At 51.7% G+C, this 12120-nt stretch overlaps 1 pseudogene; it reads right to left on the bottom strand.

The window, feature by feature from the left end:
* The window catches only part of LOC129736190 (hydrocephalus-inducing protein homolog), a 59928-nt pseudogene extending 54208 nt beyond the window's left edge, over positions 1 to 5720 (bottom strand).
* Positions 5721 to 12120: the final 6400 nt, after the last annotated feature.

The raw sequence follows: 12120 nt of genomic DNA, 5'->3' as shown, positions 1-12120 counted from the left end.
CAGCTGCCAGCGCGGGCAAGCCAGATCCCTGGGGACCCCTGCCCACCCCCAGCAGGCCCTGCAGGCACCCTGCTGCACGGTTCTGCCCTCTGGGGCACCACCAGCACACAGACAGCACACAGGCATTTTCCTAGCACACAGAGAGCAACCCCTGAGCGCCAAATCTCAAAGTCTGAAGCAGGTGGTTTGGACTGGTGGGCAGCTTCACGGATCAACAACAACCCCACATGAGGCTTGGAAAAAATGGAGGCTCACTCTGCGCCACCCACCCGAGCCTGGTAACCCGTGGCCAAGGCAGTCCTGAACTCTCCAAACGCCCTTGGAACCCAGCAATGTCCTGGGGCGGCGAGTTCCAGGAGCCAACTTCACAGTGCAGACAAGCATTTTGGTCACCATGTCCCTTAGAAGGGGAGCACGTGTGGCTCAGACCTTCAGCAAAAGCCACCCAGAACATCTGAGGGTGCTGAGGAACAGCCTGAAAATAGAAAAGCAATTTTACAACACAGGTAAGAGCAGGAAGTATATAGTACAGCACTTCTGTAGTTGCACGATTACAGAGCCTCTATGCGGAATACATTTTGCTGTCAGCTGGATTTTTATGGGGCAGACAACTTCAGGCTACCATGCAGTGTAACTCAGTATGATTCAGAGGAATGTGGGAAACTGGCACGAAAAACTTGAGACGGAGCACAACGTTGCTTTTCTCCAGGACATCGCCAAAAGCCAACCAATTTAGAATATAACACCCTCGCAGGATTATCCTCTCTGTCTTTCTGTATTTAAAACATACCAAAGATTTTCCTGGAGCTTATCTTACTTTTACACCCATGCTCTCCAGTGGTTGAGCTCTAACTAGCTTCAAAACGACATTGTTTTGGGAAAAAAACCACAGTTCACACATTGCCTCCCCCTTCACAGGGCACGTAAATCCCAAGGTGCAGCTTTACACAGTACAAGTTTATTATCGTTTACTGGGAATGGCAGAAATGTTAATGCAGATGATCTTTTCCACTTGAGGAAGCATGAATAGAGCAAATTAACTGTTTGCCTGTTGGCTGGTACTTGGCAAAGATAAACATTTTGAAGTGCTGCATGGATAATGGAGCAGGTGAAGCCAAAGACTCAGTGGGAATGAAGCAGAGAGTAGGAAGAGAGAAAGTGAGGACTGAGGCACATTTTAATCAGGGACGAGGATACCTACAGCAAAGACTGCCCAAAATTCAGCGCAGATCACACCAGTGGCATCCCCCGGGTGCAGGCACACATGCTGCATCTTATCAATGTTCCCAAGTTAAATGCCAGACCAGGAATGGTGCAGTACTCTCCCGGAATAACTGAGGGAGCACACCCGCATCCTTCCTTGCCAAAGGGTCTTCCATTTTCACCCATATCCCTGTCACAACCTGTTATCTCAGGAGATGCTTGGACTTGCTGTTCTTCCACCTGCAATATGCCTCGACAGCTTTTTTTTGTTGTCCACCTGTTTGCCCTCCCCAACAGGGAAATTTGGAAAGGAGGCGACTTCACCGTCTCTTGTGCACACTTCCATCTTCCCATCCCACCCTGCCCTCACGCATACCCCTTCCTCTTCATTACAGAAGAGTATCCTTAATTACACCCCTCTTTCTGACCTGTCTCTACTGCCCGTGCACTTACTGCTATGTATCAAGAGAAACCCCTGCGTGTATGAAAGTGCGCAGGGAGAGAACACCAAGCTCAGCTCCTTTCCTCCCTCCTGCCTTTTCCCACCAGCTTGCCCTTGGCACATGCCTCATTCCAGCAAACGTTTCCCCAGCTGAAGCTCAAAAGGTCCCAATTTCCCTCCTGACAGTGGAACAAAACTGCTGACATTTTTCAACTTTTCCATTCTCAGCTTTCTTGGGAAGTCTCAAAATGATCGTTTTTTTCAAGTAAAGGTGGAGACCTTTGAGGGCACTTTACTCCAAACAGGCCGTGGCTCTCCAAAGGGGAAGCAGAGCATCACGTTGTCTCAGGAAAACCTGAGCAGAACCCAATTAAGCTTAGCAGGAGCCTGAAGGGGCACCTAAAGGCCTCCCGCTGCTGCTGCTAAATCAGCCTGCTTCCACTGCTGTTTCAAAACACCTTTCCTGAAGCGCTGTTACCACTAATTATAACTTACTCCAGCATAAAGTGGAGAAGACCCCACCCCGAGCTCTGACAGCCCGTTCAGCTCTCTGTGCAGCTCACCCAGAGGCAGAGGTGCCCTGTGGAAACTGAGATTAACCACGGAGCCACCAGGACGCGGTGCACACTCGAGGGAAAGCACGAGGGCAGGGAAGAACTGTACAGCCCCCAACATTCCCACCCGTGCAGGGCTTCCACGGGGAAAGGTGCTGACCAGAAAAGCTCCTTTCAGCTAGGTACCACCAACACACAGCCAAAACCAGGGGGAGAAACCTCAGCACGGCAAGATTTCCACCGTCTTGCAAAATAAAGGCGGTGAGACGTTTTATTCTGGATGCGCTGTGCTGCAGCAGGTGACTGGCTGTGCTGTGCACCGCACGGATGACACTGCTCTCCAGTTCCAGCACAGGGTTAAACTTCCACATCCCAGCACTTACCTTGTCCACGTTCCTCAGAATCAGTGGCACTTCATAGACCTCATCGGGGACGTAGCTCTGAAATACCACCTCTGATGGGAAAGGCCGGAACAAGCTCTGTTCCAGGGCAACTGCCGAGAACTGGAGATGCAAAAGAGAGCAGAGAGTTTCAGCCGCGGGGAGAAAGACTCATCGGTGAGAGAATACAACACTGGCCTCCAGCGAAGGACAGTCCCTTGGTGAGTACGCCTGCCCAGCTCACGCTAGGGGAACAGAAGCTCACCCACCTGTGTTCTGAGCAGATCAAAAGTTTCTGGGCCACACTAGAGCAGGCTCAAGCGAGCAGCTCTTTTGGCAGGTGTTTCTCCAGGTCGCCTTCTCCAACAGGCAAGGCAGCACTTACCTCCGGCAGAGCCCTGGGCTAACACGGTCACACAGCTCCAGAGCACTCACTGCAAGAGCTGTAAGCACTCGTGGAGCAAGGGAAAGCCAAGAATTTACAGGAGACCCCATGGGAAACAATTTGGGGATCATCTTTACATTGAGACACAGAGACCGAGCCCAACGCATCCTCAAATCTCTTTTTTGACACACAGCCCAGAAACCAGGAAGAAGAGAAGACAGGCCAGAAAGGAACACCGCCGTTAAGAAAGCGACAGATGAGGTGGTAAGTTCCAGGTACTTTCCCAGCATCACTGGGCAATCTGAGTAAAGCTGGACTTGGCATCTCCTTTTCCCACGAGCTTTAAATGGATGCTTCATTATATTCTATTATTGCCATTTTCTTTAATACCACTACAGAAGCAGGTCTGAAAACATACAGAAACAGCAAATGCTTACAGCGCCGAGGCGTTACTTTGAGAAAACTCCTCCCTGCTCTGCCTCCCCCCTTCCAGCTGAACTCTTCACACTCACAAGACACAGGCACGTCTCCTGCTTCTCCACAGGAGTCAGGGTCGTGCTGAAGCCAGCGGCCACAGCACACGGCCCGTTCTGTGTGCGCTCGTCCGAGGCGTTCCCAACCTCACGCGCTGTCTAGGGCAATCCTTAACCAATTTGCTACAGGTCTCTCGCTGGCAGTTTTCCACTCAACAGCCTACCTCAGTCATCTACCCCTTTGGAACGTGTGTTATACTAAGCAGATCTGTAAGAAAAGCAGCTTTAAACACACGTGTAAATAAACATTGATCCAGATAAAGCACACCCACTCCCCTCTGCCCAGGGCCATTCCCCTGTGTACCTGGCAGCCTGAAAAATCTAACACCCTGTACGGGTCCCACTCGTTGTTCCAACCCAAAGCATTCATGCAATTGCTTTAGCTACACCTTGAGTAGTTACCGTAGGCCCTCAGCCCTCAAAGGCCAACGCTGCCACCACTGAGGGCATCCTATGACCCCAAGTGTTCGACAGAGACTACACCAAACCAAGGGCTGGCTATTTCAGCAGGAAGGTGGGAAATTGCAAGCTTGCATCCTTGTGGCCCGCCCCAGCCTTCCCCCAGTATCATGCTTTAGCCGCAGTAGCTCATCTCCAGCAAAAGCCACCAACTTCAACAGAGGTTGTTTATATGGGCTTAGCGCAGGTCAGGACTTCAACATCTCACTGGGGAAAAATGTTTTACCTTTCCCCCAGCAGAAGGAACTCCACACCAGCAGCAGTCTGAAACAACAACAGGACTTAGTCACCAAGGCATTTAGATAAGCTGGAGGCAAGCCTGTCACAAGCACGCGCTCTCTTCAAACGTCACATCAAACAGCAAGGAAAAGGGCAAGAAAAGGCTACCTTACGATGGGAGGCTTCGCTCATGTCTAGAATCTGGATAATCTGGGGTCGCCGCATCTCCCGAGTGCTGGCCAGCCTCTGCTTGGTGGTAAGAGACATCTCCTTCAGGAGGGCAGAGGGAGTCAGCTGAAATGCAAAACACCAGCAAGAGCTACAGAACTGCCTTTATTCAGAAAGGCTTTTCTTCTTCAAGAGCCACCGATGAATAATTTGTGATCATAGCCGCTAGGATAGTCCTGGAAGTCCCATAACTACCTGTTGAAATATTTACCATTAGTAAATTAATGATAGAGAGCGCAATACACATGCTCCAAACAAGTAGCTTTGTCCCGTTAGCTTCTCCTTCGTGATTTGATGTGACATGTTGGGGGTTTTGCTCTTCGGGCATTTGTTTCCTTTCCAGTTTGGCCGGAGTGAGCCAGTGACCTTTGAAAAAGGTTGGGAGGAGTTACCAGAAATCCCTTAACTCCACCCTTGCACAACGCTCACAACCACCACACATGTGGAGATGTCACTGCTGGGTGAGTCAGGAAAGCAGAAAATCAGTGTTGTGCCAAGACTGAGGTGGAGAGGAATGGCTCCAAGTTTTAGTTATCTCTTTTGAATTAGCACTTGTTTTCTCTGTTTGGGCCTCCGAGACCCCTCCACAGAAGTATGCAAAGGTATCTCCTCGACAGAGCTTCAGCACCAGGTCATCTTCAGCCAAGTGAGCTCTGGTCAGCAAAGGGCTGTCTGAGGATGGGGAGGAGGAATTGCCCTGACTCCGCTGCTGTCTGCAGCGCTGGATCTGTGCTCCACACGGGATACGGGACAGAACAACTGTTTTGGAACCTGTTCCATCTGGGACCAGCCATACCTCTCGAAACCTTCAGGCAGAGTTTGAGCAGCCCACCACGTGCCCAGCTGCCTGGAGGGCAGGTATGGTCAGAGCAGCGCTGGCAAGCATCCCGAGGTGACAAAACGTTACTGCCCACACAAAGGGGGCGGAGAGAAGCACACGCTCACGCTTCAGCTATTCCGGTGCAATGCCCGGTACGTTCATTTAAATGGCTCCAGTGGCACATCCAGACACAACTCTGGACTTCCCCTGAAGCAGCACACAGTCCATCCCCTACCGCACCATGGTCACCACCTCCGACAGAAGCATGGCAGCAGAGAGACGGGGAGGTGGTGTCCAGCTTCACAGTGCTGCCAGACAACAGGAGGGGCAGGTAGAGGAAGGACGCGGGGGCAGTTTCCAGCCTTACACAGCTCCTACCTGGCCGCAGCAGGTACTTACAGTTGCAGGCTTCTCTGTCCCTCTGGCTAGCTTCGGCTTACGAGGCACTACCACTTGGCTCGGGAATCTACCAGCCATCCTGGAGGACCCCGTGAACCAGCGGGGCTTTCCAGTGGCCATGCCTCAGCTGACCTGCAAGGAACAGCAACGGGACTTGGAAAATCCAGCATCCCCTTCCATGGCAGACCCAAAGGAGACAGCTGTGTCTCCGGGCTGTGGCTCCTTCATAACTGGAGAGCAGCCGGCATCCCCACCCTGTTTCATAACTAGACCATATTTCAGTGGCAGAGTTAAGACTGATAGAAGTAAAAGCCCAGAACAAACACTCCAAAACAGCCTTTTGCTGTGGGCGCAGTCCCACAAGCCACAAACACACATCAAAGACTGCGGCCACTTCTCATCTTCTCCCCCTCTTCCATGTATTTTGGAACTATTTGCTGGAATTATTATCCAAATCTCTATTAATACCCAAACTGTCCTTTATTACTCTTTAAAAGTTTTTTGGTGGGAACAATGTCACTTCACTGCTTCATTTTGCAAAAACAGCTGACCCGATGTGACTTTGTGCCTGACCCTACTAAGTGCTCAGACTATTATGAACAACCTTAAACCCAGGGATCGCTGCTGCCCCAAGCATCAAAATCAGACTGCTCTCCTACTTTGCAAACCAAACGCCCATCCTTTGTGCAAGGAGGTTGGTGATGTTTTTAACTAAGGGACCATAGAGTTCAATACTCTGATTAACAACTATGGTTTCTCAAAGCTAATTTGGTTAGGTTACAAAACTTATCCAGCAAATATGACTCCTTCCAGGCATGAAATTACCATGCCCAAGAGCCTTTCTCCATGGAGAATGAGGGCCTTATTTTTCACTTACTAACACCCAAACTCTAGGCTCCCTACAGGCATGAAAAGCTGTAGCAGCAGAAATAAAAGCATGAAACCATTAAAGTCGCATGAGCAATTAGCTCAAATAGAAATACAACAGATGTGACAGCTTGGCCACTTCAGGCTATCCTAATGGCAGTTCCTCTCAAGCATCCTTATCCTGCAGGCAGCATGGCTTGACAGGTCCATGGGCCATCCTTCTTCTATCACCAGCCTGCTGACAACCTCCCCATCTGTCTCTCAAAAAGTGGGTGTGCAAGAAAGGGAAAGAAAACACCCCCAGAAAGTGGGTCTCAAGCACCGACAAAAGTCAAAGGTGAGTATGTACAGCATTTACTAAGCACTACTTTGGACGAGAAACCGTTTCCCCTCCCTTTCTGGCTAACTGGACCAAGGAACAGATGGATGTCCCCACCTCTTTTTTTTTTCTGGGACTTGAAAGACCAGTGGCCTCAAACCCAGCTCTACCCTAAAATTATTTTACATCCTGACAATAAGTAAAAAATCACAGATCCTACCCCCTCCTGCTTCCTCCTGTTCCACATCATTTTTCTTCATGTGGACTTGCTGTACACAGCTAGACACCATTCTATGCAAAGACCACCATTCCCTTCCCCTCAAGTTTGACCCACATCCTGCAAACGAGGCAATACTTTCAGCTCATTACTCCCGAAACAGCTACAGCATTGCGCATGTTCACGGTACCAGGCCCTTCATAGTTTCAGGGAACAACAGGGTTGCCATTTCCTTTTGTCCTTGCCGGGAACATGAAAGAACAGCACGGTCCTACGGACACAAGGGCATGCTGCAGCTGGAGCTCGGATTGAAAGCCAGAAATAACTATTCGTTAAGAGAGAAATCTAATGGGGATGATACAACACTAATCTGGGTATCAGTGCTTTATTACTGGGTCTTGAGAGTAACTGGATTATTTGTTTCAATTTTCTAACTGTAATTTCACTTCACTTGAAACTAATCCTGCTCATCATGCCCACACCAGTTATTTCCAGAGGGCTTCCAGTCTGCATGCCCCCATACCAGTCCAGCAGCTTCCCCTACCCTCTAGCCCCAGAGTTAGGCACTTCCACAGCCCCACTTCCCTGGAGCCTGCAGGGACCAGCCTCCTGCATTAGGAGGAAAGCAGCAGAACTAAGAAAGCAGCCACATTCTCCTGCGGGGGCAGGACAAAACAGCAACCGCAACACAGCCCACCTCCAGCCACCACCCCTGGCTGCTGCACGGGGAGCTCCATCTTCCCCACCTCAGAGAGCCCTTCACCCCCCCCAGAAATTAAGGACAGACTGCAACTGCCCCTCTGCTCCAGGCTCAGGGCACAGACGGCTCGGGCACCTCGACTGTGGGTTCAGAGCATGAACGCCCCAACCCTGGGCAGGGGAACCAGCTGCGCCAGGACACAACAGCTACCATCACCTCAGAAAAGCAATGAGGAAATATACCCAGGGCTGGGGTACAATTCCTGACGTGTCTCAGGAAACCCACATGTGCCAGAGCAGGGTGCCAAGCTCCAGCCCCCTCCCCCACGCTCCCTTTACTCCAGTACCTACTACTATGTACTGCTCTGCTTTTGTGCTGTGCCTCACATGGCTGCCAGGGCAGGGTGAGAAGCAGCAAGAGAATTCCTGCCTGGCACCTTCTCCAGGGGAGCAGCGCTGCACTTTGCCAAGGTGAGGTTTTTTGGCTCTGCATGGTTTCAAATGTGAGGGGTCTGTTTTCTCACCACAGAAAGCAGGGAGCAGAACTTTTGTGCTGTACCTCACATGGCTGCCAGGGCACGGTGAGAAACAGCAAAACAATTCCTTCCTAGCATCTTCTCCAGGGGAGCAGCGCTGCGCTTTCCCAAGGTGATTTTTTTGTTCTGTGAATGATTCCAAGTATGAGAGGTCAAATTTCTCAGAACAGAATGCATGGAGCAGAACTTTTGTGCTGTTCCTCTCATGGCTGCCAGGGCACGGTGGGAAACAGCAAGAGAATTCCTACCTGGGATCTTCTCACCATGTCCTTGCAGCCACGTCAGGCACAGCAGAAAAGTTCGGCACCCTTCTCTCTGTGGTGAGAAACTGGACGCCTTTACATTGGCAATCATGCAGAGCCCCAAAGAGTCACCTTGGCAAAGTGCTGCACTGTCCCCCTGGAGAAGGTGCCAGGCAGGAATTCTCTTGCTGCTTCTCACCCTGCCCTGGCAGCCATGTGAGGCACAGCACTAAAGTTCTGCTCCCTGCTTTGCGTGGTGATAAAATTGACCCAAAAATTTTGCACTCATGCAGAACCAAAGCTGACCTTGACATAAGTGCAGCACTGTTCCCCCCTGGAGAAGGTGCCGGGAAGGAATTCTTTTGCTGCTTCTCACCCTGCCCTGGCAGCCATGTGAGGCACAGCACAAAAGTTCTGCTCCCTGCTTCCTGTGGTGAGCAAAACTGACCCTTCAAAGCTGCAACCGTTAAGAGCCCAAAAAAGGCACCTTGGGAAAGTGCAGCACTCCTCCCATAAAGAAGGTACCAGGACAAAATTTTCTTGCTGTTCTCACCCTGCCCTGGCAGCCATGCGAGGCACAGCACAAAAGTTCTGCTCCCTGCTTTCTGTGGTGAGAAAATGGAACCAAAGTTTTTGCACTCCTGTAGAGCCAAAAGAAAAAAATATATCTTGGGAAAGTGCAGCACTGTCCCCCTGGAGAAGGTGCCAGGCAGGAATTCTCTTGCTGCTTCTCGCCCTGCCCTGGCAGCCATGTGAGGCACAGCACAAAAGTTCTGCTCCCTGCTTCCTGTGGTAAGAAAACTGACCTCTTTTCATTGGCAATCATGCACAGAAAAAAAATAATCACCTTAAAGCGCAGCGCTGCTTACCTGGAGAAGATGCCAGGCAGGAATTCTCTTGCTGCTTCTCACCCTGCCCTGGCAGCCATGTGAGGCACAGCACAAAAGTTCTGATCTCTGCTTTCTGTGGTGATAAAATTGATCCTTCAGAGTTGCAATGGTTAAAAGCCCAAAAAATCACCTTGGGAAAGTACAGCACTCCTCCCATAAAGAAGGTACCAGGAAAAAATTCTCTTGCTGTTCTCTACCCTGCACTTGCAGCCATGTGAGGAAGAGCACAAAAGTTCTTCTCCCTGCTTTCTGTGATGAGAAAATGGACCCAAAGTTTTTGCACTCATGCAGAGCCAAAAGAAAAAATATATCTTGGGAAAGTGCAGCACAGCTCCCCTGGAGAAGGTGCCAGGCAGGAATTCTCTTGCTGCTTCTCACCCTGCCCTGGCAGCCATGTGAGGCACAGCACAAAAGTTCTGCTCCCCGCTTTCAGTGGTAAGAAATTTGACCCAAGCATTTTGCACTCATGCAGAACCAGAGCTCACCTCAGCAAAGTGCAGCGCTGCTCCCCTGGAGAAGGTGTCAGGCAGGAATTCTCTTGCTGCTTCTCACCCTGCCCGGGCAGCCATGTGAGGCACAGCACAAAAGTGCTGCTCCCTGCTTTCTGTGGTGAGAACATTGACCCTTCAGAGTTGCAGTCGTTAAGAGCCAATAAAAATCATCTTGGGAAAGTGCAGCCCTGCCCCCCTGGAGAACATGCCAGAAAGGAATTCTCTTGCTGCTTCTCACCCTGCCCGGGCAGCCATGTGAGTCAGCACTAAAGTTCTGCTCCCTGCTTTCTGTGGTGAGAACATTGACCAAAACCTTCTGCACTCGTGCAGAACCAGGGCTCACCTCAGCAAAGTGCAGCACTGCTCCCCTGGAGAAGGTGCCAGGCAGGAATTCTCTTGCTGCTTCTCACCCTGCCCTGGCAGCCATGTGAGGCACAGCACAAAAGTTCTGCTCCCCGCTTTCAGTGGTAAGAAATTTGACCCAAGCATTTTGCACTCATGCAGAACCAGAGCTCACCTCAGCAAAGTGCAGCGCTGCTCCCCTGGAGAAGGTGCCAGGCAGGAATTCTCTTGCTGCTTCTCACCCTGCCCTGGCAGCCATGTGAGGCACAGCACAAAAGTGCTACTCCCTGCTTTCTAAAGTCAGCAAAATTGACTGTCCACAGTTGCACTGATGTAGAGATAAGACTTTCTTACTCAAAAGCAAAACCCAAGAAACCACGTACCCCTGGGAACCCCCTTGTCCTTCCGTGTGGCTGGTGACTTCCCATGGCTCTTCCACAAGGCAGGACAGATAACCACGAATTTGGAAGCCCGCGTTAGTTCAAGTACACTTAGTCCTCTGACAGTCACTACTTATGGGCCAGCGGTCCTCTCACCCCTCCACAGATCTGCCTGTTAGTCCTCTAGCAGTCATTCCCCATGGAGGGACCACAAGTCCTCCACACCTACCCACCAGCTCACCAGAAATGAGTCAGACCACGCCAGAAGTGACACTGCCTGACCTGCAGGAGATCTATTAGACCACTAACGATGGTTTCAAGACAGAAAAAACACCACCATCCACCAGCACAGCAGAAAAACCACCAGAAGAAACTTCGTACACAAACCAAAGGCACCCATCCGTACTGTACAAAGGAAAAAAAAGCTGAAAAAGGCACTCTCCACAAAAAAAACCACCACACAGATCACAAGATAAGATAAAAATGCCATAACCCCAGGAACACAGGGCCAACAAACACAGATTCTGTCCATAACAATAACACACTTTGACACTAACTCGCTTGACCTTTGGCATACCATAACCTTGTTGCCACCAAACCCCAGCACACTGTAGCCCTAAGGCAACACAAAATGGAACACAAAGTCCCTGGAGATCTCCGCCAGGGCTTTCAGGTGCTCCCTGACCTCAAGTATCACAACCTTCAAGAGAGAACAAGATGGAGGCACCAGGACAACACTGCCATGCGTCTTCACACCCTGGAAAAGGGCCTGAGATAAACGCTCCTGGGCAGAGAGGCTGAGGCACTCGGAGGCTTTGAGCCAGCCTTCCACCACCACAGGGCTTCAGCTCATCATTTCTGTGTCAGAGCCACCAGGCAGGTGGCCCCATCCTCCCTGAGAGACCGCTCAGGGCACCTGTACCCAGCTCCAGGGGGCTGGACACACAGCCTCGGATCCGTGGGGGGAGGGGTGCTTTAATCCTGGGAGCAGGATTTCTGACAGTGCCCCTGAGGAGGAAAGCCTCCTCAGGCCTGGAAGCCTGAGAGACATCCCTGCGCTGCTCCACACGTCACCAAAATCAGGGGCTGAGGAAGGCTGCTTTGGGGCCCGTCGAGGGAACCAGCTCCCCTGGGCTGCTCTGCGGCCACCGGCTGCCGTTGCTGTCGCGCGGGTCTCAGTGCTGCTCTGCAGTCGGCCGTCACCTCCCCGCGGGACACTCCCCAGCGCAGCACACGTCTGCACTGGCTCTCCCTGGGGACAAAGATCACAAGCGAGGGATGGGCTTGGCTTTGCCCCCAGTCCCAGGCTGCCACCAGAGAGACCTGCCACCCCCCGCCCCAGCTGTGCGATGTGGGCACCACGTGCAGCTGCAGCTGTGGGTCAGGGCAGCTGTGGGCAGGGGGCAAGCCCCGTGGCGGTGCCCCCGGCGCTGGCAGCAGGCAGAGCTGGGGGAGCGAGGGGCAGCCCAGGGCAGCCGGCAGCCGGCGGCGGGGCCCGGCAGGGTGCAGCACCCT

The sequence above is a fragment of the Falco cherrug genome, chromosome 5 (genome assembly GCF_023634085.1).
Source record: "Falco cherrug isolate bFalChe1 chromosome 5, bFalChe1.pri, whole genome shotgun sequence".
Lineage (NCBI taxonomy): Eukaryota > Metazoa > Chordata > Aves > Falconiformes > Falconidae > Falco > Falco cherrug.
Note: the sequence above shows the minus strand (reverse complement) of the source record. Positions and strands in the feature narration are given on the sequence as shown.